Source organism: Nannospalax galili, unplaced genomic scaffold (genome assembly GCF_000622305.1).
Source record: "Nannospalax galili isolate Female #2095 unplaced genomic scaffold, S.galili_v1.0 scaffold820, whole genome shotgun sequence".
Lineage (NCBI taxonomy): Eukaryota > Metazoa > Chordata > Mammalia > Rodentia > Spalacidae > Nannospalax > Nannospalax galili.
Genome location: NW_008346549.1, coordinates 162,736 through 171,616, shown reverse-complemented (window position 1 = coordinate 171,616; position 8,881 = coordinate 162,736).

Sequence of the window (8,881 nt, the reverse complement as noted above, 5' to 3'; positions counted from 1 at the left end):
TCTCCTGTCATCCCTCTATAGTGGGAGGAGGGCCAACCTATCCCCTCATCTGAAAACACTGCAGCAGGCAGGGTAATAGGGAAGCCCAATATCCACCCTGAATAAGGTAGCTGCAACCCCACTGAAAGATCCCTGAGAGGCCCTTTTGGAACCAAAAGCGGTCTGTGCTACTTCCTGGCCTGCCTTATAGGGCAGGCGAGGCCCAGAGGTCGGCTGAAGAGTGTGTCCACAAGGCCCTCGATGGACTGGCCCTCGGTGGGTAGGATGGAGGGCTGGCACAGAAGATAGTGCTCCTAGGAGGCCTCTGCCCCTCACCAGGGTAGGAGGGGCAGTTATAGAACTTCTTGGCCTGTCATTCTGCATCGTGGCCCACCCAGCCTCTCAGGCTAGAATGGTTTTGCAGGGAGAAGGTACAGGAAAGGATTGATAAGAAGACTTAACCAGAATAGGAGACAGCTGCTCTGGAGCAGAAGGTGGTCCTCATGATCAGGGAACATCTTGGTGCCTCAACCCCTACCTCTACCTCTCAGCAGGTATCCTGGTTGGAAGCCCCTTGTTCCAGGGCCCAGGCATAGACAGGAGCCAAGCCAAGGCTGTAGGCTATTAGAGCTAAGGCTAGAGTTACTGGCCCTGGCCCCTTCTGCCACGAGCCAGGAGGAGGGACCCAATATGCAGGACAGGACCAACTGGTACTCCCAGGTATGCTGGGACAGGAGGCAGCTTCGTGCCTGCAGGGGGCATGTGTTGCAAGGCTTTGTCGTGAGAAAACTGTCTTGATTAAAGGAGCTTCCCTGTAGGCAAGTCCTACCTACCCTTGGGCCTGTGAGGAAGACTGATTGATTCTGTGGCTTTATACAGGCAGCCCTGGAGCCTAGGCCAGGCATGTGGCAAGGGAAAATTGAGGACAAAAGGCCGATGAGGGTCACATGTAAGTACAAGGTGTGGAAGCCTCTAGTAGTACTATAGCTCTGGGCCTGTCCTGTTTCACTGGGGCTGACTATATGCAGTGGTCACAGACTTCCCAATCTTCTGCAACAAAGATAGGACCCCAGCAACAAAGCCTACTCTGTCCACCTGCAATAGGTGCTGTCCCTCCTTCCCCCAATACATCAGGGCTATAGCCTCACACAAACAGGCTACCCCCTTTAGACCTCCAGCACAGCTGCAGTGGAGGAGATGGCACTGGCTTCCTTGGGGTCTGCTCTCAAGCAACAGTGTTTGGCAAGGGAGGAGGTTGTGAGGATAGTCAGGTTCTAGTTCCCCTGTTTTTATGTGACCTTGGGCAAATCACCTAACCTCAATTTCCTAATCTGAGAGGTGGAGTAAGAATCTGCATCATGGGTCTTGGAGGCTAAAGTATGATCCCTGTAGGGAGTAGAGCTTGGCTCAACAGTTGGCACAGAGCGACCTCACCAGGGTTGCTTTTTTTTCTTAGGGTGCAAGAGATGCCTTGCAGGCTTTCCTGGTCCATGTTGTTTCTGAGACAGTCAAGAGCTCAGAGGGGACCCCCAACCTCCACTGTCCTCCAGAGATGCCGTCATTCACTGGATACCTACATGAAGGCCGGTTCTCATCCCCTTCAATAGATAGGGCCCACAGCTATACTGGGGCTATTGGCAGGCTGCTACTGAGACTGTCCTAGAATCCCTGAGGCCTAAATCTCAGGTAGCCCAGCCAATAATGATGACTGGAGTATCTCAAATTCCCCCAGGACTGAGTACAGGAAAGGCAGCTACCCTACCTACACCATAGACTGTATATATCAGGAGGTAGCTTCAGTTTTAGTAGTTGAATCCTGAGACAAGTGTCTGTAGGAAAACATTAGAAACCTTGAGATGTTGGGAAGTGAACAGGTTGGGAGATGCAGGCAAGGGTCTGCAGGAGCCAAGTTCATTCAACCAGGAAGGTAACAGAGACCAGTAGCAAACCAGCACAGACCCAGGCCACTGGGCTGGGACCACTGCCTACCCTGGTAACAGTGGACATGGATGTGTGGGTCTTTGAGCTCACATGGAGGTAGAACAAATTCCACTACCAGCCTGGGGTTCCACCTTCCTCTACCACCACAGGAGGTAACTAAGTTTGCAGTCAGAAGTATGTAATAGAAGTCACAGATGGTCTCCACTCCACCCCAGGCAGCCTCTACCACCTGGTACAGCTTGAAGCCCACAATCCTCAAAGAATTGTGCCAGGAGACCCAGTGGTCTCAGAGGAGAGCAAGGGGTGGTAAGCACACATAGGGCAGAGCTTAGCCAATCCTGCAGTGGGACTGAGGCCCCCTAAGCAGATGCCCTGCTCCACGCTGGATTACATGACACTCCTCACAACTGCACAGGCAACCCCTGGGATTTTTATGTCCTTCTGTAGGTGATAACACTCAGCTTAGTATCTGAAAAAAATCACACTTCTAGTAAATAGATGGTTTTGGTGATGTTTATTTTTTGTCTTTGAGACAGGGTCTCCCTGTAGCCCCAACTGTCCTGGAACTCACTATGTAGACCAGGCTGGCCTCGAAATCAGAGATCGACCTGCCTCTGCCTCCCAAGTGCTGGGACTACAGGCGTACGCCACCACACCCAGCTGTCTGTTTTTTAAAACAGCACTCAGGATAGACCCCAGAGCCACAAACAGGCTAAGCATTCTACCCCTTAGCCATGCCTCCTGCCCAGAAACTGTCTCCTTTAAGGCAAATAAAAGAATTCTGGCTTTCAGGCTGTAGCCCTCCCAGCATGCAGCAAGCACCATTTTGGTTGAGGATGTATTATTTTTCTTGCTGGCTTTAAATGTCCTGTTTCACAGATTCCTGGATAGGAGTCTTAGGCATAAGGAACAGAATAAAGAGTCTGAGGAACTACTGACCTCTTCAAGAGCTGGGACTAGGTTCTGGACATAGCTAGAACAAGGGATGGAGATGCAGACTCAGAGGAAGGTTAGCCTGAAAGGATGAAGAACCAGAGAACACTAGAGAGCAGGGACAAAGGCAGTGTAGCCCTGAAACTCCCCTCCTCCCACTTTCTTGGCAAATACCCTCCACCCCTGAGAGCAGTCTCCCCTCTGCTCTAGTTGTGGCAAGCCCTGCTTCTCCCCATCGTGACTCTTAACACAAGTTGTCATATTTCTCAGTGGAGATTATCCACCACACACTTCATCCTCCACTGGCAGGACCTAACCTAGAAGTCCTCACCTGAGTACCCTCTAGGCCCCAAGATCATTATAAGTGACCTCAAAGGACACAACCACCTGACTCCCTCTACTCCCCAGTTCTGCCCAAATGCATACCTCACTAGCCTAGCAATGCAGCCTCCTAGCACTCCCGGCAGTTTTCAGCCACTGACCAGGAAGGGGTCGCCCGGGCTCTGACCAGCCTAAGCAAACAGCCCTACACAGGCTAGCTGAGCGCCAGCACCTCTCCACCACCGAGCTCTCCCAGGGCTCTAATAGTAGGAAAAAAAATAAAATGCCCGCGATCGTGATGCAGAAGCTGATCCTGCTAAAGGGAGTAGAACACACGGGAAGAGTTGTGCTCGCCACCGCCGGCTGGATCGTGGTTTCCATAGAGGGGGCGAGGCCTGGCGGCGCAACGCCAGAACCCCTCTCCGAATGCCGCCGGAGAGGAGCACAGATGGGCCTCAGCACGGGGCGATGCTTCCTGGGGTTTGCTTCCGGAGTAAGAGTCGGGTTTTCCAGTTTCGGGGCCAGGAGAGTAACGCAGGTACAGCCACAGACTACCTTCTCCCAGCGTAGTCTCAAGCTCTCGCGGATGCCCACACGGCGCGCGCTGATGGCGTCACGAGGACGCGCCGGATCTCCGAAGGCCGCACACACTGCTGGCGGCCGGGGGAGCTGGAATTGTACTTGGGTATCTGACCCCGCGTGGCCTGCGACTTACCAGGAAGTCACTCGCAGTCACTCCTGCTCCATGGATTTTATCGCGATTTCCCCGCTCGCCTACAAGCTCCTCTACACTCACCGACTCAACCACCACAGTCCACTCTGCGGAGTGATGACGTCCTGGCACACTTGACCCGTCGGTTTGAAGGGACCCTCCCTTCGTTCCAAGTTCAGAGTTTCGCTACCTGAAACAGTTCCAGAGATTCCCTCCTCCTGGAACAGGTTTCCTGACCCTCCGTCTTTGCCCTGTTATTGTAACTGCTATTGAGGTCTCGTATGACCCCAGGGTCTTCTCTATAGAGCCGGGGCTGGAAAATCACTGGTCATTGCTTAATGAAAAACACCCTATCTTTGCCTCCTCTGTCTTATTGCTCCATTGTCAGATGGTGCACGGATGGGGGCCAAAAAGGCTCCACTGGTCCCTTGTACTTGTCCCTTCACACCCTGCGTGCTAGCTAGCTCCAGTCCAGCCATTTGTTGCAATTATGAGCTTATAAACGAACAGTGAGGCTGCGCGTGGTGGCATACACCTTTAATCCCAACACTCCGGAGGCAGAAGCAGGGGAGTCTGGTGAGTTTGAAGCCAGCCTGGTCTACAAGACGAGTTTCAGGTCATCTAGGGCTACATAATGAGACCCTGTCTCAAAATAAATAAAAGGAGCAATGGTCTTGCCATGTCCCTTGGAGGAGGAGGCCAAGTGCAGGCACAGCTTTCCGAGTCCCTTACTCTAGAGCCTGTCAGTGGCAGCAGAGAGAGTTGTGTTCTGTGAAAGGCAGCAATGAGCATAGTCTGCACCACTGGACTGGCTATACACTTGGACTGGCCTGGCCCCGCGACATTACTCAGATAAGGAAACTGAGGTGGAGACAGAAGACCTGAGACCAGGAGTCCATAGACAGCAGCAGCACCTCACCCTGTTCCAACTAGAGAGAAGGAACTGAAGATAAAGGGATGTGAGAGGCAGCAGGTGGTATCACATCATTCTTGTCAGAGAGTCAGTCAACAAATGTCCTTCATGGGTTCCTACTTGGAAAGAGATCGCAAGGGAAAGAGAGGCTACAAGTGATGGCTCCCTGCTTTTATGTCTATCAACATCTACCTCTAGCTTGCACCCTGTTTCTGGCCCTGTGCAATGGAGAGGTATGAGCACCCTCCTGAAGAATCCAAGCTAGCACAACTGGAGCCCAGCTGTGGAGTGGGTCCATAGAAGCCCAGAGAGTGTCCTTCCTCCAGTCTGGAGCAGGAAGGGCAGGGGCTCTATTCCCTGATGGCCCAGAGAGGCAGGCAGTGACAGTGATTCAAGGACTAGGCTTCAGCAATTGCCCTGAGCCCTACATCTGGCCCTTTGGCCCAATTCCACCCCCACCCCACCCGGAAACTGAGACCTACCTGCTGGCTACCGCCCACCGGTCTCTCCAACTTGAGAATTTTCCATTCTGGTGACAATTGAGCTGCCAAAGCAGATTAACCGGGGTGTTAATCCCCCCTAATGGTTTCAGAATCCGCGATGCGAGGCGCTAAGCCGGCCTTTTTCCGAGGCCCTCGGCGGCCCTTCCGGTGGCTTCGCCTGCTACCGCGCCGATGCTATCTCGGTCCTGCCGGACAGCGAACGCGCGCTAATCCCCGGTGCTCGCTTTCTTCCCCTGCCTGCCCGAGATGGGGCCGATTGGCGTTTGATTACCGCACTATCGAGGGCTCTTTGTGCAGTCGGCCCCAAATCCCCTAATTCCGTGATAAAGGAGGCATTAGCAGGCGTTTGCTGTAGAAAAGGCACTAGCATGAAAGAATGCAATCAGGGGAATCCTGATGGCCTGGCCCGAGCCCGTGAGCGAGGACACGGCGGGGCTGGGGGCGGGGGGGGGGGCACGGGGGGGGGGGGGGGGGGGGGGGGGGGGGCTCAGTCCTACAGGACAGGGAAGGGGCTGCAAGGCCTAGCCTAAGGCACTTTGGCCTTGTCTTCAAGCATCCCCAAACCACCTCCCCCAGCTATGAACACCCAGGCTGCAAGAGAGTCTGCCCCACCTCCAGCCTCCATTGCACTTTCAGGTATAGCCTTGGCTATACCTGCTCTGCCTTCTCATTTCTCATCCCCTTGACTATCTTGTTCCTGGATCCTCTCATCTGTCTTTTTCCTTTGGCAGGGTCCACTTTGATCTCTCCTGGAAACAGCTATGCACCCTTCAGAAGGATGGTAGCCAGGAACTGTTAAAATCACCCCTGAGGGAGTGCTGAGGAAAGAGGTGGCAAGCTGATAGAGTTTCCAGGAAGGCCCCTTTTAAAGGCCATCAGAGTTCCAGAAGTCAGCTTCACAGAGCCAGGCTAGGTGTGAGGTCACCATGCTGCAGGATCTGACCATGGCTTGGGTGACTGAAAGTAAAGAGTAAGTGGCTGAGGGGGGAAGTGAAGAAGTTCAGGGCCACTGGTGTTCAAAGCAAGGGAGCACTAGGGTTAGATCTGTGTATGTAGAATCATAGAGCCTCTCTCCAGAGACTCACCTTAGAGTCAACCAGGAGAGGAAAATGACTAGAAGTGAGTTAGAAAGCCATTCTAGGGCTTGGCATGGTAGATCATGCCTGTATCCCAACAATTGGGAAGTAGGGGCAGGACAATCAGAAGTTCAAGGTCATCCTCAGCTACATGGTAAGTTCAAGGCCAACCTGGATGAAATGAGAACTTGTCTCAAAAGCAAAGCAAAAGGCTATTTACTCACTGCAGGAAAGAGCAGATGGAAGACTCCCTCAACTAGCACTAAGAGGGCAGCAGCACCAAGGGAGAAAGGACTGCTGAGACACGAGGTGGGAAGGGAGAGGAGAGTCAGGCATGGACCCAGGGTTGAGGCTTGGGCAGCTCTAGGGATAGGTGAGTTTTTTTCCAAGACATTCAAGTGGTTCAGAGTGCTATTCACCTGGATGGACAGATGTGTACTTACCAAGGTGAACAGAAGTCCACATGTTCCTTTACTGAAGTGTGTACTGAAGTGTGTAGAAGGAAAAACAAGACATACACCAAGTAGGAAAAGTGGCTAGATGCGTACAGGTGGCTCTGTGGAATCTCCCTTGACAGTCTTCCAGCTGCTGAGGGTTGCTGCTAATAGCTCACAGCTGGCCCCACCTGGATAACAAAGTCACCCAAACCCCAAGCAGAGCTCTGCTGTGACTGCGAACTCAAAAGGTTGGCCTGACTTGCTTCAAGGTGGGTCAAAAATGAAGTACTCCCTATCTGTCCTAGCACTTCTTCTGGAATTATATGGAAAACTGGTCCTGAGGCTGCCTTCTGCTTAGTCTTTTCCCTCCTCCAGCCTACCAACTGGTTCTATCTTGCCTCCAAGGTGGCTAACCGAGTGGTCAGTGTTCTTAGATGAAAGAAATTTCCCAAGAGGCCAAGATAGTCAACACTAAAACTGGCAGAATTCTAGGAAAACCAAGAATGCTTAGTACGCATGTGTTTTTGTGTCCCTCAAAACGATTTGTTAAAGTTCTATACTGGATAGCTTCAGTTGTCACCTTGACACACCTGGGTGAAGGGAACCTCAACTGAGGAATTTCCCCCATTGGATTGGCCTATGACTGTATCTGTGGGGCATTTTCTTGATTGTTAAGTGATATGAGAGGGTCCAGCCTACTGTGGGCAGTGCCACCCATGGACAGATGTGTCTGTGTTATATAAGAAAGCAGGTTGAGCACAGGCTAAAGAAGCAAGCCAGTAAACAGTATACCTCCATGGTCTGTGCTTCAGCTCCTGCCTCCTGGTTCCAGCCCTGAGTTCCTACTTTGACTTCCCTCAGTGATGGACTGTGATCTGGAAGATATAAGATAAAATAATCCCTTTCCTCCCCAAGTTGGTTTTGGTCAGTGTTGTTATCACAGTAGTAGGAAAGAAACGAGCCTGGAACCTGTCAAGTTGTAAACAGGGTTTTTGCACATGCAGTTAAGATTAAGATGACTCAAAAAAGACAAAATAAAAGATTAAGATGAGGGCCTACTGAAGAGTGGGTTCTCAACCCACTATGACTGAGATGGAGAGGTGAATATAGAGAGGATAAGGCCATGTGAAAGATGCATTGGGGGAGAACACCATGGAATGACAGGTAGAGTTTGGAGAGATGCATCTGCAAGTCAAGGTACCTGTGTACCTTGCCAGAAATACCACAAGCCAAGAAGAGGAAAGATCCAAACTGTCTTTTGAGCGACTTCAGGGAGAACACTGCCCTGTGACACCTTGATTTTGAACTTGTGGCCCCCAGAACCAAGAAAATACATTTCTGTTGCTTTAAACCATCTAGATTATGGTACTTAGTCATGGCAGATTCAGGAGGCAGAACTGATCTCTTCATTCTCCCAAGAGCTCCCTACCCCCAAAATAATTTGTCCAATAACCACATATCAGTCAGACTTTTCTTGAGTTTCGCAGTTGAAGCCAGAAGTAAGTAACGCTGAAAAACTGACTCTAGGCTGGAACTTTGAAGCTGGATCACTAGCTGGCTGAGTAGTAATGAGGGATCATCACTGGTAGCAGGTGGGGACTCCATAAGCTCCAGCATGGACAATAGTGTAACAGTGAAGATCATCATGTGGGAGATGGAAAGGGAGGCATGGATGATATGAGTGGCTCTGTTGAGCACTATCTATTCCTTCAAGAAAGAGCATGACAGGTGTGGACATAGTCACCAAGTCACATGTACCAGAGCCCCTCTGGTCTGGGTGCAGACTGGCAGGTAGAAAGCAGGCATCAAGGAAGATGAGTTGCTGTGCTCAGTGGAATGCCAAAGAACTCCAGGCAGGGGATCTCAACTTACAAAAAGCTCTCAAAGCAAGGTCATGACCCTGATAGACCAGGTACCCAGATCTGATTATTGCTCACTGTATGTGTATTGAAATGGCACAGCATACCCCACAAACATGAACAATTACTATGTGCCAAGTACACATATTTTATTATTATTTTTTGTTGTTGTTGTTTGAGACAGGGTCTCACATAGCTCAGACTTGC